The sequence below is a fragment of the Giraffa tippelskirchi genome, chromosome 9 (genome assembly GCF_054371585.1).
Source record: "Giraffa tippelskirchi isolate mGirTip1 chromosome 9, T2T-mGirTip1v1.2.pri, whole genome shotgun sequence".
NCBI lineage: Eukaryota > Metazoa > Chordata > Mammalia > Artiodactyla > Giraffidae > Giraffa > Giraffa tippelskirchi.
The window spans coordinates 96018960-96035747 of NC_137283.1; the positions used below are offsets into that span (position 1 = coordinate 96018960).

The 16788-nt window shown below is 37.8% G+C and overlaps 1 protein-coding gene across 1 annotated transcript in view; it reads right to left on the reverse strand.

The window, feature by feature from the left end:
* CLVS2 (clavesin 2) overlaps positions 1 to 16788 on the reverse strand; it is a 181533-nt gene that overhangs the window by 14225 nt on the left and 150520 nt on the right. The window contains exon 11 of the transcript XR_014065601.1: positions 4476 to 4590. The gene's annotated coding sequence lies outside the window, so the exon portion shown is untranslated. The remainder of the gene's footprint in view (positions 1 to 4475; positions 4591 to 16788) is intronic.

The window sequence follows — 16788 nt, forward strand, 5'->3', positions numbered from 1 at the left end:
GCATGCCAGGCCTCCCTGTCCATCACCAACTCCCTGAGTCCACCCAAATCCATGTCCATTGAGTCGGTGATGCCATCCAACCATCTCATCCTCTGTCGTCCCCTTCTCCTGCCCTCAATCTTTCCCAGCATCAGGGGCTTTTCAAATGAGTCAACTCTTCGCATGAGGTGGCCCAAGTATTGGAGTTTCAGCTTCAACATCAGTCCTTCCAATGAACACCCAGGATTGATCTCCTTTAGGATGGACTGGTTGAATCTCCCCACATTCCAAGGGACTCTCAAGAGTCTTCTCCAACACCACAGTTCAAAAGCATCAATTCTTTGGCACTCAGCTTTCTTTATAGTCCAACTCTCACATCCATACATGACTACTGGAGAAACCATATCCTTGACTAGACGGACCTTTGTTGACAAAGTAATGTTTCTGCTTTTTAATATGCTAAGTTGGTCATAACTTTTCTTTCAAGGAGTAAGCGTCTTTTAACTTCATGGCTGCAATCACCATCTGCAGTGATTTTGGAGCCCCCCCAAAATAAAGTCAGCCACTGTTTCCACTGTTTCCCCATTTATTTCCCATGAAGTGATGGGACTGGATGCCATGATCTTAGTTTTCTGAACGTTGAGCTTTAAGCCAACTTTTTCACTCTCCTCTTTCACTTTCATCAAGAGGCTCTTTAGTTCTTCTTCACTTTCTGCCATAAGGGTGGTGTCATCTGCATATCTGAGGTTATTGATATTTCTCCTGGCAATCTTGATTCCAGCTTGTGCTTCTTCCAGCCCAGCATTTCTCATGATGTATTCTGCATATAAGTTAAATAAGCAGGGTGACAATATACAGCCTTGACTGATTCCTTTTCTTATTTGAAACCAGTCTGTTGTTCCGTGTCCACTTCTAACTGTTGCTTCCTGACCTGCATACAGGTTTCTCAAGAGACAGATCAGATGATCTGGTATTCCCATCTCCTTCAGAATTTTCCACAGCATATAAAAAAAAAGTCATGTTTTGCAGTATGTGACTTAAAGGGATATCTTCTCATAGTGTTAAGTCTGTATTTTCTGAAAACTTCCTCCCACTCTGCTGGAGATTCCATGAGAGAAGCACACAGGTGGATGTGCTGGGACCCCACAGGCTGCCTCAAGGAGTATTTGGTCCCAGTCATTTGAAAACCAAGGAAAATTCTGATCAGTCCTTTGGGATGCCCACTTAATGCAGAAATTTAACTAAACTCACTTAGACAAGCTGTCCCCCAGTAAGAATCACTTGACTTCTAGTAAAGTATCATGGACAGCTGTGGCCAGCATTATTTTCCCCACTGCTTGTGACAACACTTGGCCACTGGAACCCTAGTTCTACACAGCAATCGCTAGCTCTGGCTTCTCGATTGCAGCTGTTTCCATCAGTTCACAAGATCATTTACATCCAAGACACAATCAGAACCAAGGATTTGGTATCTCTCTTCCCTGTTTATATTGTTACTGCCCAGAGGCCAAGCCTTTCAGATCATTCATCAGCTTTTCGGCTCTCATCCCCACAATGCTTTTAACATATTTTCTCTTGAGCCAATGTCTCACTCTAATCTTCTCTCTCAAACTTTCCACAATGACCACTGCTGCTGCTGCTAAGTCACTTCAGTCGTGTCCGACTCTGTGCGACCCCACAGACGGTAGCCCACCAGGCTCCCCCATCCCTGGGATTCTCCAGGCAAGAACACTGGAGTGGTTGCCATTTCCTTCTCCAATGCATGAAAGTGAAAAGTGAAAGTGAAGTCGCTCAGTCATGTCCGACCCTTAGCGACCCCATGGACTTCAGCCTACCAGGCTCCTTTATCCATGGGAGTTTCCAGGCCAGAGCACTGGAGTGGGGTACCATTGCCTTCTCTGCAATGACCACTGATATTCCCCTAAATTGTCTGTTATTAAAAAATGACCTTAACTGAAACCTAGATGTTTCCAGAAAACATAATTTACCTTTTATCCTGCTCAGGCAAAGTGCTTTTATTTTGTGGTCTGTTTATTTTCCCTCCCACACTTCCAGTGATTAAGCATAACCATCCAACAATCCTTGACTCTGTGTTCACTAAACTTCCTAATGATCTCCCCCACTTCACCTAGCCACCTGCTCCCTCTATTACAACCTGAACTCTGCCTTCTTAGGAAACTTAGTCACTCCCAAAGCACCCATTTCAAATTTCCCGCTCTGACCTCAACATCCATTCTTTCAGCCACTTTCCCAGAACCCCTCTCTGTCCCCTGAAGCAGTTATTCATATGACCCTTTCCCAGGCGGCACTAGTGGTAAAGAATTCACTTGCTGATACAGGAGACATAAGAGACATGGGTTTGATTTCTGGGTTGGGAAGATCCCTGGAGTAAGGCATGGCAACCCACTCCAGTATTCTTGCATGGAGAATCTCATGGACAGAGGAGCCTGGTAGGCTACAGTCCATTGTATCCCAAAGAGTCTGACATGACTGAAGCAACTTAGCACACACACATTGATATCATCATTCCACGATCCCTATTATTTTTTACTACGTCTAAACCCTTCCAGGCTTAAAGTCTTCCTTACACAGGTTTAATTCCATAGATATTTATTTCTATTACCCTGTTTCAGATGCAGCTCATTTCCCTGTCCTTTCCTTTATAATCACAGCCAAATGGGTGTTCCTCACTTTTTCTCAAGTTCATCACTTTACCTTATTCTTCTATTTACTCCAGTCTGGATTCTGGCTCTATCACCCTAAAAAAGTTACTTTTGTCAGTGAAACCAATGCCACGCAAACAGCTAAATCACAGGAAAACTTGTTTGGTCTTTCAGTTGACTTCAACAAGTCAACTAACAATTTCCTATTCTTGAAACACCTCCTTTTCTTCTTTAACAGAACATTTTCTTATTTTTCTTCTCATTTCTCAGGCAATCTCTTCTAGTAACACTTGCCGAGTACTAGACCTTTAAAGACTGAAATTTTGTAAGGCTCAGGTCTAAGTATATTTGAATTTATCTTCATTCTTTAAGTGTTTATATTTCCTCCTATTCCTTTTAGACCATGAATATAAATCAGATTTATATTTCCATTACAACCTTTCTTCCAAACCCTAGAACTATAGCCAAATGCCTAAGTAATGTATCACTTGGATATTTCATAATTAAATTGTGTATTTGTTTAATTAATGATTTACCTTCAATCTGCCTGACACTGTTAGGTAATAGGCAGTTGTTTGTGTGTGTGCGCTAAGTCATATTTGACTCTGCAACTCCACGGACTGTAGCCCACCAGGCCCCTCTGTCCATGGAATTCTCCAGGCAAGTATACTGGAGTGGGTTGCCATTTCCTCTGCCAGTGGATCTTCCTGACCCAGGGATTGAACCCACATCTCCTTCATCTCCTGCATTGGCAGGCAGATTCTTTAGCACAATTGCCAAAAAGACAATTAGCTCATGCTTAATCTGTTGAATTTCCTGTCACAAATTCTAAAAGTGAAAAACTCCATGAACAAAGTATTTTTAATGCTTATTTCCCTGAACCACCATGGGGCCCCTTATATATACTATACTCTCTTCGGAAAGATACTCTGCTTTGTCATTCTTCTCAAATGTAACTGAACTCCTTTCAATGCCCATTACCAGCTTTCCCTTTCAAACAGACTTTGGAAATTTGTTTACCTGTGAGCACAAGTTCTTTCTCCCCAGTGAATTATAGAGCAAGTCTTGAAAGCCTGGGGGTTGTAGTGGTGGTGAACTTGAGTTAAATGTATTACAAAGAGAAGCTGTAAAGTAAACTCTCTGTGTTAATAACTGAGGTATGGTGGTTTCCTTACGTCTTCCTTGTAGCTGTTTCTAATTTCTTTTCACCTGTAGATTCACAGTAAATAATGCCAGACAGATGTTCAAGTGCTGAGGTTTGAGTCCTTATTGTCTCCCAGGATTGGGAAGATATTGGTGACCATACCAGTGAGCCAGTTAGCATTTCTGGCATGGCTATTGTCAGCATGAGCTCTGAATATGATGCTGAGTCTGCTTCATTATATGAAGTACGAGTATGAAGTTCATTATATGAACTAAAGATCCCCCTCAAACTATGCTATGGTAAACTGCTTGAGTTTCCTCTTATCCTCATTTCATTGAAAAAAACTATGCCCCTAGCACCAATCCATTTCCAAAACTACGGAAGCGTGGGCTGAGTGGCTTCTTTCTAGAAACCTTTCAGTAATGAAGCCCTCCAAGCTGGAAACTGCATCCTGCCTGCTTTCACTTTGGAAAACGTGTTTATCAACTCAGCCATGAATCATTGCTGTCTTTATGCTAAATCGGCAATCCAGGGCTACACAGTTATTTTCCACTGCCACTGCAGGCTTTCTCTTCTTTTTACATCTGAATCTCAGCCCACTCCTGTGAATAGAATGCCTGGCCTCCTTCCAGACTTCCCAAATCTGATTACAGAGTCCTCTGAGGATAGGTCTGATTGGTCTACACTACCTGGAGGGTCAGCTTCAGCTCGGAGACAGCCCTGCTACTCTGTTCTAATTGGTGTGTTATGGAGATGTCAGTCTCCCCGAGTCATCAGCAGACAAAAGTTGGAGAACAAGGTGTCCTGAAACGACACAGGGCCAAATAGAGTTAGTCTGGAGTTCCATTCATTTTTGACCACTGACAATGCACAAGACATTTCAAATATAAAGCTTCATGTTGACTTTTACAATTCTTTAAAAGCAATGTCTGTCCTTGTATGTTATGGTGGTTAAAGATGTTGGTTAATTAGACGGAATTGGATTCAGATTATAGCTGTGTGTCCTTGGGCAGCTTAATCGGTATCCCTAAATCACAGCTTCTTCATCTGAAAATTTTGGCCAGTCTTACTATCTACCATCTAGGGTGGTAAGGATTAAATGGAATTTGGTAGATAAAAAGTAGAACATAGAACCAGGTGGGAACATATTATTAAAGGAATTATATTCATTGTCTGTTTCCATAATAATTCAATGTTCTTTTAACTGTCATTTGATAACTCAGTTGGTAAAGAATCTGCCTGAAATGCAGGAGACCCCATTTCAATTCCTGGGTGGGGAAGATCCACTGGAGAAGGGATAGGCTACCCATTTCAGTATTCTTGGGCTTCCCTTGTGGCTCAGCTGGTAAAGACTCTGCCTGCAATGCAGGACACCTGGGTTCAATCCCTGGGTTGTGAAGATCCCCTGGAAAAGGCAAAGGCTACCCACTCCAGTATTCTGGCCTGGAGAATTCCATGAACAGTCTATGCTGTCGCAAACAGTTGGAAAGAGCCACTTTCGCTTTCATCATGATTTATTTCTTTTTATTATTTAGTGATTCCTTAGCTTAACTCTCCTTAGGCTAACTCTTGATATCATATCTTAACAATCTAATCATCCAAAAGGAATAAAGACAAAAATTTGCTCATATCTGAGGCAATTTTTTTATTACTTTAGTATTACTTTGAAAACTCAAATATCAACTTATTTGAAATTGATTGAACTCAAGGCCTACTTACAACCTAGATATGGTATTTGCTTTCATTTATTTGTCTGTCCTTTGCTATTAAGTGTGATTTCTAAAAATATGAATAAACTTAAAATCAGGTATTTGGGCACTAAACCATAGAATATTTACTAATATGCCAGAATCCAGAGTGTATTGTGTTAGAATTATACAAATACAGTGTACAACTCAAAGTAAAGAGAGTACCCGTTTATACAGTAGCCAAAACAAAACTTATTCTTCAGATAGGGTTTATACTTGGGTTTTCAATCAGGTTGGCAATCAGCTGATGTTTGAATAAGGCCATGGCCCACTCTGAGTGGGGCTTCCCTGGTGACTCAAATGGTAAAGAATCTGCCTGCAATGCAGGACACCAGGCTTTGATCCCTGGATTGGGAAGATCCCCTGGAGAAGGGAATGGCTACCCACTCCAGTATTCTTTCCTGGAGAATTCCATGGACAGAGGAGCCTGGCAGATTACAGTCCATAGGTCGCAAAAGTCTGTCATGACTGAGTGACTATCACTTTCACTTTTTCACCATTCTGAGTGATCTCTATCTTAACTAGTCTAATACTACTAACCACTTTGCTAGAGTACTATTTGCTGTTCTTTTGGCTTCTTTAGTAAATAGATGAACTAACTTTTCTACTTCTAGTCTTTGATCTAATTCTGGGCTTCCAATTTCATATCTTCCCATGATATAACAGCTGAATTAGTTTGCAAGGGCTACCATGACAAAATATCACAGACTGGATGATTTAAACAGAAGAGTTCTGGAGGCTGGCAGTCCAAGATCTAGGTGTTGGCAGGTTTGATTTGTCCTAACACAGCTCTCCTTGGCTTGCAAAACACCTCTTTCTCACTGTGTCCTCACATGCTCTTTTCTCTGGCATCCTTTCCTCTTTGGTAAGGACAGCGGTTTTATTGGATCAGGGCCCAAGATTATGACTTCATTTGTTAATCTTAAATAATTCCTTAAGTGTACTACATTCAAAAATTATAATAATGGAGTTTAGGGATTCAATATGTGAAATCTCAGGGAACACAATGTGGCCCACAACAACAGCTTTGTAGGCTAATCATTTGATGAGGTTCAATCTCCCTGCCCCTGTTGGAACACTGGAATAATGAACATTATGCTATAAGCAGCTTCCAAGAAGGCCCCCAAAGGCGGGGCTGGAGACTAATGTAGCCAAATTTTATAGGGCCTGGAAAACATTAAGTCATGTCAGTCATTTAGGCAAGTTAAGAAAAAATGGCATTTTTCTCATCAAAATTATTTAATTATCAGCCCAATAACTCATTTAGTAAATAGGATAAAAAAACTTTTTCTTTTTTATAGTGAAATCTCTCAAATATACAGGAAAATATCAAAAATTGTAAAGTGAATACTCAGGTGTTATTCCAAATTAATCAAAACACATTCTCTTAGGATAGTTCTTTTAAGAGAAATACTGTTCTTTTAAAAAGAAATGTAATATTAGAGACACATTTGAAGCTCCTGTGAATCTTTTCTTGATCATAGTTCCTTCTTTCTAGCCCCACAGGCAATTATTATTTTTCTCAATTTTCTCACCATCATGTGTATTTTTATGCTTTTGCTTCATATGAATGTTGCTATTCTGATTATGAATATTGCTAGTCTTAATAAGAAAAGACTATTCCTTTTCTTATTATTAAATTTCACACAAGTGGCATTGTAATATAACTATCAGTCCCAAATTTCCTTTCATACATTTAGCTCCAGATATTTCATTGTAATTGTTATATAGTATACTAGGGTTGACTATATCACAGTATAGTCGTTCTTCACTTGATGGACATTTAGATTATTTTCAATTTGTTAACTTGAACAAACAATACTGATGGAGGATTTTGTACCTAGCTTATTGTGTGAATGCTCAAAATTTCTCTACAAACTGTAAAGGAGGAAAAATTTTCTTTCACACTCTTAGGGTTCCTGGAAGTATCAAAAAACTAAACTGATAAAGACAAATTAAAAATAGAAAACCATGCAAATTTACTTAATATAAGTTGTATGTGACACAGAAGCCTTTGTAAGGAAATGAAGGCCCAAAGAAATGTTTAAGCCTGAGCATTTTATCCTAGGTTTAATAGAGTAGACAGTTGTGAAGCAATATAATAAGTCAAAGAGTATGAGTTAAATGTAATAAAAAACTGAGGAAAACTTAGCAAGGGCTGTGTTGGGATTTTTCTTGGCACTCCTTTGTCATCAGAGATAAGAATGCTCCTTTTCTCTAGGTATAGGTAGGATACCTCACACATGAGGGCTTTTTGAGCTGTTCCAGGAGCGAGCAGGGGGATGATCAGAGTAACCTTCCTTAGTTTGCTGTTTTCTCAAACTCTTTTAGCTTAAAATAGTCAGTATGCCCAGGTGCCATATTTTGGAGTAGCATATCCTAAATCCCATTGAGAATATGCCCATAAGAGTGAAGGGATCTCATATCTCCAACTTTATGAAATATTGCCAAATTGCCCTTTACAATGGTGGCACTTGTCATATCCCCTCAACAACTTCACAGAAATTTGTTATAAAATATTTTTGTTTTTTTTTTTAATCTCTCAGGGTGTGATGTTAGCATCATGTTATTTTAACTCACATTTCCTGCTCTCTGGTAAGCATCTCATATGTGTTTGTTAGCAATTGAGCTTTCTTTTTCTCTTAAATCCTTTGCTCATTTTTCTATGGCATTATCTACCTTATTGATTTTAGAAGTTACTCATATATTCTCAATTCAAATAGATCTTACTAGACTCTAGCTCATCATAAATAAATTTGTTTACAGTTTATAGTTTAATAAGTTTATCTATTGCTGTATAGAGAATTTTAATTTTAATGTAATCAAATATATCCTTCTTTCCCTTTACAAGTTTAAAGAGAGGGAGTTCAGAAATTCTTTCCTACCCTGGCATCAAGATATTCATCTATATTTTCTTCTGAAATTTTGAAGTTTCATTTTCATATTTAAATTCTTAACACATGAGTCAAAAAAAAAAAGGTGTTAATCTACTCAGAATACTGAATAAATAAACTGGTAGACATGCTTACTAATTTTATAATCTTTATCTGATAGTTCTAATATCTGAAATTATGATTCTTGCTCATGGTAAATTTTTTCCTTATGGGTTTTAAATTTTATATTATGAATTTATTGTCTAGATTCTTTTGAAGTCCTGGGAAGTATGAGTTTGGCTTAGAGTGGTTGTCCTTTTGCTTCTGCCAGGCACTCTTGGGGTAACCCTATCTAATATTACTATTTAAATGTTATTTCTGATTATGGTTTTCTGGATCACTCATATAAAATAAATTAGAACCCTAAATCTACATAGTTATGAATTCTCAGGACTTATACATATTTTCCCACTATGGCTCAGACTACTACCTATAAGTTTCCTTATGAGGGTGGATTTACTAATGGAGTGGATATTCTGCTCTTTTAATAAGAATATAGCCCTTTGCGAGGGGCTTAGCTCAGTGCAGGATCTTATTTCCAATTCACCACCCCTTCCCTGGACCCAAATTCTCATTAAACTTTTACAACCCAAGCAAAATAAAATAGCAACCACCTCCACATACTTCTCACCCCAACCTTCCACAAACTCACCATCCAGCATAATTTGAGAAACCTGTATGCAGGTCAGGAAGCAACAGTTAGAACTGGACATGGAACAACAGACTGGTGCCAAATAGGAAAAGGAGTACGTCAAGGCTGTATATTGTCACCCTGCTTATTTAACTTATATGCAGAGTACATCATGAGAAATGCTGGGCTGGAAGAAACACAAGCTGGAATCAAGATTGCCGGGAGAAATATCAATAACCTCAGATATGCAGATGACACCACCCTTATGGCAGAAAGTGAGGAAGAACTAAAGAGCCTCTCGATGAAAGTGAAAGAGGAGAGTGAAAAAGTTGGCTTAAAGCTCAACCTTCAGAAAACTAAGATCATGGCATCCAGTCCCATCACTTCTTGGGAAATAGACGGGGAAACAGTGGAAACAGTGTCAGACTTTATTTTTTGGGGCTCCAAAATCACTGCTGATGGTGATTGCAGCCATGAAATTAAAAGACGCTTACTCCTTGGAAGGAAGGTTATGGCCAACCTAGATAGCATATTTAAAAGCAGAGACATTACTTTGCCAACAAAAGTCCATCTAGTCAAGGCTATGGTTTTTCCAGTGGTCATGTATGGATGTGAGAGTTGGATGGTGAAGAAAGCTGAGCGCCAAAGAATTGATGCTTTTGAACTGTGGTGTTGGAGAAGACTCTTGAGAGTCCCTTGGACTGCAAGGAGATCCAATCAATCCATCCTAAAGGAGATCAATCCTGGGTGTTCATTGGAAGGACTGATGTTGAAGCTGAAACTCCAATAATTTGGCCACCTCATGCGAAGAGTTGACTCATTGGAAAAGACCCTAATGCTGGGTAGGATTGGGGGCAGGAGGAGAAGGGGATGACAGAGGATGAGAAGGTTGGATGGCATCACTGACTGGATGGACATGGGTTTGGGTAGACTCCGGGAGTTGGTGATGGACAGAGAGGTCTGGCGTTCTGCAATTCATGGGGTCGCAAAGAGTCGGACACGACTGAGTGACTGAACTGAACTAAACCACATACTTCTCACCCCAACATTCCACAAACTTACCACCCAGTATAATTTAAGCACTTTAATACTTTTACTTTCTTATCTTGAGTATTCCCTTAATTTTCTTGCTTGTCCAGCTATGCATTTAAAAGGATTAAAAAAATACTGTGATCATTCTAGTTATTTTGTTGCTTATAAGTACTGCTATAAACGGATGCCCTCTTTTTCTATTTATAAGTATGGTATATCTAATAGATTCCCTTACTGATCCACTTTAATTGGATAAAGCAGGATTTTTAGTCTTAAAAAATTAATAAATAACTGTTCTATAGTTTCTATTTTCATTTCAGCATTTTTATGCATTTATTTCTATCTAGAAATCACTTGGGAGGTATAGCAAAGAGTTTAAAATCCAGATTAATTTCCCATAAACAACACTGCATCATGAATTATTTATATTCAGAATTTAAACTCACTGTGACAACCTGCCAAATTTCTGCTGTCATGTAAATTTCGAACAAAAGAAAACAACTACCCAACTGAGATATCGTGCTACAAAGAAATGTTCCCCATCTCCACCACTTGCAAGTGGGAGCAGGAGTAATTTAAATTTTTCTAATTTATGTCAAGAATATTTTTGGGTCACATATAGAACATCTTTCTAGGCAGTTTCCCAACTGATCTACTACTAATATCACTTATCTAGCTATAGACAGAAACATGTTAATTTCTCACCTTTTATTCCAGAGAGACTATCCAGGAAAAAAATGTAAAAATCAGCCAAAATATATTTTATATATCACATGTCTTTATTTGTGCTTCTTTTTCTTTTCAAAATCTCTGTTCTCATTTGCCCTTGGAAAACTGGTAGAGACCATATGGTTAACATAATCAACCAAGTAAAGGTTGGTTTCAATTGTTACTGTTCTTAGAAATCTGTTAAATATCTTTTTTTTCCTACTATGTCATCTCAATGAATAAGCAATATAATAAGGTTAGATAACTGGAATCAATGTAAGAGATTTTCTAAAGTTAGAGATAAGAAAAAGAATAAGCACTTGATTATGACTTTTTTCTCACTCAACAAACTTGTTATGTTAAAGAAGAGAGCAAGGAACCCACCCCCCAATGTCCCCATTCTCTGCTTTATGAAGATTTTATGTATGTTAAGTAAACTTGTTCATGAATAGTAAGTGATGAGAACATTGGTTTCAAACATTTTTCTTTTATAAAATACTTTTGCTTAAAACTCAATCTTCAAACAGCTTTAACACATATAACATGTGCCACATTTCTTCTCAGTTACTAGGTACATTAAAAGACATTTCTTGGTTGTCACCTCCAAGTAGCTTGAGATAAGATACATAATGTTGAGATAATACACATGAATATGCTTTATGAGAGTGTCCATCCTTATCTTCAATTCCTTTTTTTCACTTAGCTTCACTATGACATAGAAGTAGTGATATACACCCACCAGAACTTTCACATCAACAGTCACTACCTTGAACTAAGAGCATGTCAACATTGCAGATAGTTCTGTTTTATGAGATCTATGTCTTCAATCTTCCTCTTACTAACACATTTTGCAAATGTGTCATTGGTGAAGATCACATTATACAAAATAAACATAATAGAGAGGAATTTTTTATTACTGTAAAATGGCAAAATCAATTTTCAATAGGACTTAAACAATCTAATTGCTTGGATTACATAATACATGTTGTATATGACATGACCGATATGCTTCACATTATAACATGCTACGTTAAAACATTTCTATTAATGAGAAATATAAAAAGCAGAATATCCTGATGAAGTTAATTTTGGGTAATGTCAAGATATCTTGCAATAGCAGAAAGTTGCAGTCGAGATAATTTACATTAGTTACTGCTCATTAATTATTGAGCATTAGATATCCAATTCTTTCAATCCTACTTTTTCCATTTATTACTCTGAACTCATCTTCACACAATCTTTGCTTTCATCAAATTGAAGTGTAAGTTAAAATAGCTTCTTTACGTTAAAAAAGTACTGTATATAATATATTCTCTCTTCTTGCATGTTTATTGTGTGTGTGTGTGTATGTTAGTTGCTAAGTCGTGTTTGACTCTTTGTGACCCCATGGACTACAGCCCGCCAGGCTCCTCTGTCCATGGAATTCTCCAGGCAGGAATACTAGAGTCGGTTTTCATTCCTTTCTCCAGGGGATCTTCCTGACTCGGGGATCGAACCTGTGTCTCCTGCATCACAGGGAGATTCTTTACCATCTGAGCCACCAGGGAAGTCCCTCCATGTTTCTTAAGAACATTTAAAAAGTAGAATATGTTACCTATTAATAAATAAGGTAAAGCTATATAATCCAATGTCTTTAATGACTATTAATCAATAATTATTTCACTGTTTTTACTGCTGAAAATATTGACAGCAGACATAGTGACCAATACTACTTCAACTTTTCATCAGTATTTTGAGACTTTTTTTGTCATGATATTCAGTTTTGCTTAATAACAGTCAATGCAAATTGAGAAGATATGGTCTCCTCTGATTTCTAGCTCAGTTTCAAAACACTTGCTATTTTCCAATTCCCACTTGCCTGGGTGAGCTGCATCCACACCAAGGATGAGTCACCAGTGGCAAGAGCACAGAGGATGAGTATAGCAGCACACACCAATCAAAAGCACCGTAGTAGTTTCCCCTCTCTTCAAACTGGGCTCCAAGGCCAGGAAAAGGCTACCACATGTATCAACATAATAGGTGAGGGAATCGGAAGCAAAAGAGGCAAAGAATGTTACGGCTTTCAGTTATAGATGTTCTCCTTAACACTCATGCCAGTTTATAATGATAAAAGTGTCAATTCATTGAAGACACACCAGTTGTAAACCTTCAGGTACGTGATAGTAGAGCCCCAAAATACATGAAGGGAAGCCGACAGAATTGAAGGAAGAAATAGACAATTCAACAGTAGTAGTTGGGGTCTTCAAATTTTCATTTTCAACAACAGATAGGACAACTTGACAGAAGATCAACAAGGAAATAGAATACATGATATAGGGCTTCCTAGAGGGTGCTAGTGGTAAAGAACTCGCCTGCCAGTGCAGGAGAATTCAGAGACTCAGCTTCAATCCCTGGGTTGGGAAGACCCCCCTGGAGAAGAGCAATACCCACTCTGGTATTCTTGCCTGGAAAATCCCATGGACAGAGTAGCCTGGCGAGCTAAGTCCATAGGGAGGGTCTCAGAGAGTCGGGCATGACTGAAGCAACTTAGCATGCACATACTTACTTGATATCTTCAGAACACTTGGTATTTCACAATTTTTATCAAAATGTAAAAATACACATCTCCAGGCCATAGTAATGAGCACTAGTAATTAACATTTACTATTTACCAGGCATTATCCTAAGTGCTCTGCATGTTTTTTATTCTTTAATACTCATAATAATCCTAGTAAGTACAAGGAATATTTAAAAAGATAGACATGTCTCACAGTTGGTGAACAACAAACAAGGACATTATGATCTGAATTCTATTCTCCCTTGCTTTCCACCCTGCCAAATTCATATATTGAGGCCCTAACCCCCAGGACTGAAGAACATGATGGTATTTGGAGACAGGGTTTTTAAAGAAGTAATTCAATTAAAATGAGGCTGATAGGGTAGTTTTGAATCTAGTCTTACTGGTACTCTAATAAGAAGAAATTTGGACATGGAGAAACTCCAAGGATGTGGGTACACAGTGGAAAGACCACATGAGGCTATAGCGAGAAGCTAGCCACTGCCAAGTCAAGGAGAGAAGCCTTGGAAGAAACCAAACATGCAGACACCTTGACCTTGGACTTGTAGCCTCCACAATGGTGAGAAATAGATTTCTGTTTCTTAAGCCACCTAGTCTGTGGTATTTTGGTAAGGCAACTCTAGCAAATATACATAAAATATATAAAATACACATAAAATATATAAAAGAAATAAACTTACATGAAAGATATTAAACCTGAGAGGCTTCCACGCTAACCCTTATTTTGGGGTATCATGACAGACATGGTTAATTTTGTTTGCCTCTGATTTTCTATCTGTATTATTAATACCCACTTTGAACCTTTTTATCCAAGCAATCGTAGACAGCTCTTTAATAATCTGAAAGTCACTTTAGGTTCTGAGTATCTTGTGACAGATTTTTTTGTTGGTCCACAAATGATGAATTTCATAAGAGATTACCTCTGATTCTGCAACATCCATTCTAAAAGGTATAAAATGATTTTGTTAAGAAACTATTTTAGAAACAATCTGGAGGTTCTGAACAGTAGAAAAATTAGACACAGAAAGAATCCCACTTAAGCATTTTGCTTACTATAACATTACCTCCTATAATCCTGAAAGGATTTCACCCTTTATGTGATCATTTAAACAGAAGGAATCCATGGAAAATGACAGATTCCTTGCTGAATACTTTCTGTATATCAATGACCTCAGAAAGTCCTACCTAAACTTATGGAAAAGTGCATAGGCAGCAGGTGAAATGTGAGAGCATTTTGCCTAGAACGATACATCAATTACATGCAAGAGAAAAATAAATGACTATGCAATTGTGATTCCAAGGAAATGTACCAACAATTCCAACCAATATAGAATACCTAACTTTATATGTATCTACAATATCTAGAACACCTATTCTTAAATCAGTGAGTATTCAACTTTCTGTGTGCATGCAGAGTCGTTTCAGTCATGTCCAACTGTTTGTGACCCTATGGACTATAGCCTGCCAGGCTCCTCTGTCCTAGGGATTCTCCAGGCAAGAATACTGCCATGGGTTGCCCTGCCCTCCTCCAGGGATCTTCTCGACCCAGGGATCGAACCACATCTCTTAACTTCTCCTGCATTGGTAGGTGGGTTCTTTACCACTAGCACCACCTGGGAAGCCCCTTCAGCTTCCTATACTAATGATATTTTCTTTTCTGTCTGTTAACATACAATATTGGAACATGTTGCATCAAGGAAAATGTCAAAAGTATTGGTGATAAAAAAACACATCACAGAGAGAGAGGCAAAGTTCCCTAGAATATATGTTTCTTAAAAAATAAATCACGCTCATTATTCCAAAGCTTTTATTCTGCTGTAGTTAAAAGTTCTTAAAATGGCAATCCTTATACTATTGACATGTAGATACTATGGCAATTTCTCTTTTTACAAAACAAAAAGAAATGCTATATGTTAAAAAAAATTTAAATAATGCTAAACTGAGAAGAGAATAAGGGAAATTCTCAGATGATAAATACAAGACGTGTGTGTGAATCTGAAGAAGGATTTCTAAGTCTGATGATGGTCACTGATCTGGAATCTTTTGCCATTCCTGTTTCATTTAAAGTTTTGGTTTAGATAGTTACTGAGACTACAGGAGATAAAGCAAGGGAAACATAAAGAGGCTGGAACATTTGAAATACACAACAATAAGAGAAGTCAGGCCTACCAAAGACTAAGGTTAGGTGCTTGATGGGAGGCAATATTTCATCTCCACCATTCACTGCATACAAACAGTAATTCCACAGAGGTCAAGGATGAAATGTGAGAGGCAACAATGTAAAATACTTTGGAACAAAGAGGAAAACATTTTTTCTGAAGAAAAAATCGTAGCTTTAAAAATTTTTAATATTAGAAAGACTCAAAATTAATAGTTCAGAACCCAAGTAAGAATTCATATTTTAAAAAAAGAATATCCACAAAATTTAACAAAAAGAAAGAAGCACATGAAAAATAATATAGTGGAATTAGTGAAACAGGAAGCAAAAGTACAATACAGTTTCAACTAAGCTGTATAAAGAAGGCATATGGCAATACAAGCAAAAATGATGTATTATTAATATGAGGAATAGGAAGCGGAGGTGAACACAAATGCAGCCTATGTATTCAAAAAACAGAGATTAGTATAAAATTTAGGTAAATAAGTTTGAAGAGTTTATTGAAAATGATCAAATTTCTAGAAAAAGAAATATAGACAGGCATGCTTCAGAGATATTGTGGGTTGAGTTCCAGACCACTGCAGTAAAGTGAATATTGCAATATAGCCAGTCACACAATTGTTCTGTTTTGTCAGTGCATATAAAAGTTATGTTTCCATTATACCCTAGTCTATGATGTATGCAACAACATTATGTCTGAAGAACAATGTACATAACCTTAATTAAAATATACTCTATTTTGGATGGTATCACTGACTCGATGAACATGGGTTTGGGTAGACTCCGGGAGTTGGTGATGGACAGAGAGGCCTGGCGTGCTGCGATTCATGGGGTCGCAGAGAGTCGGACACGACTGAGCGACTGAACTGAACTGAACTATTGTTAAAAAACACTTACCGCCATCTGAGCCTTCAGTGAGTCATAGTAGTACCATCAAAGATCACTAATCACAGATCACCATAACACATATAATGATAATGAAAACGTTTGAAATAGTGCAAGAATTACCAAAATGAGACACAGAGATACAAAATAAGGAAATGCTGTTGGAAAAATGCAGCCAATAGACTTGCTTGAGGCAAGGTTGACTCAAATCTTCAGTTCGGAAAAGAAAACCACAGTATCTGCAAAGCATAATAAAGCAAACCACAATAAAATAAGGTATGCCTGTACAATAGCCTAAATAACTCAACTAGAAAATGAAAATTGCAATAGTCCTGAAATCATTGAGGATA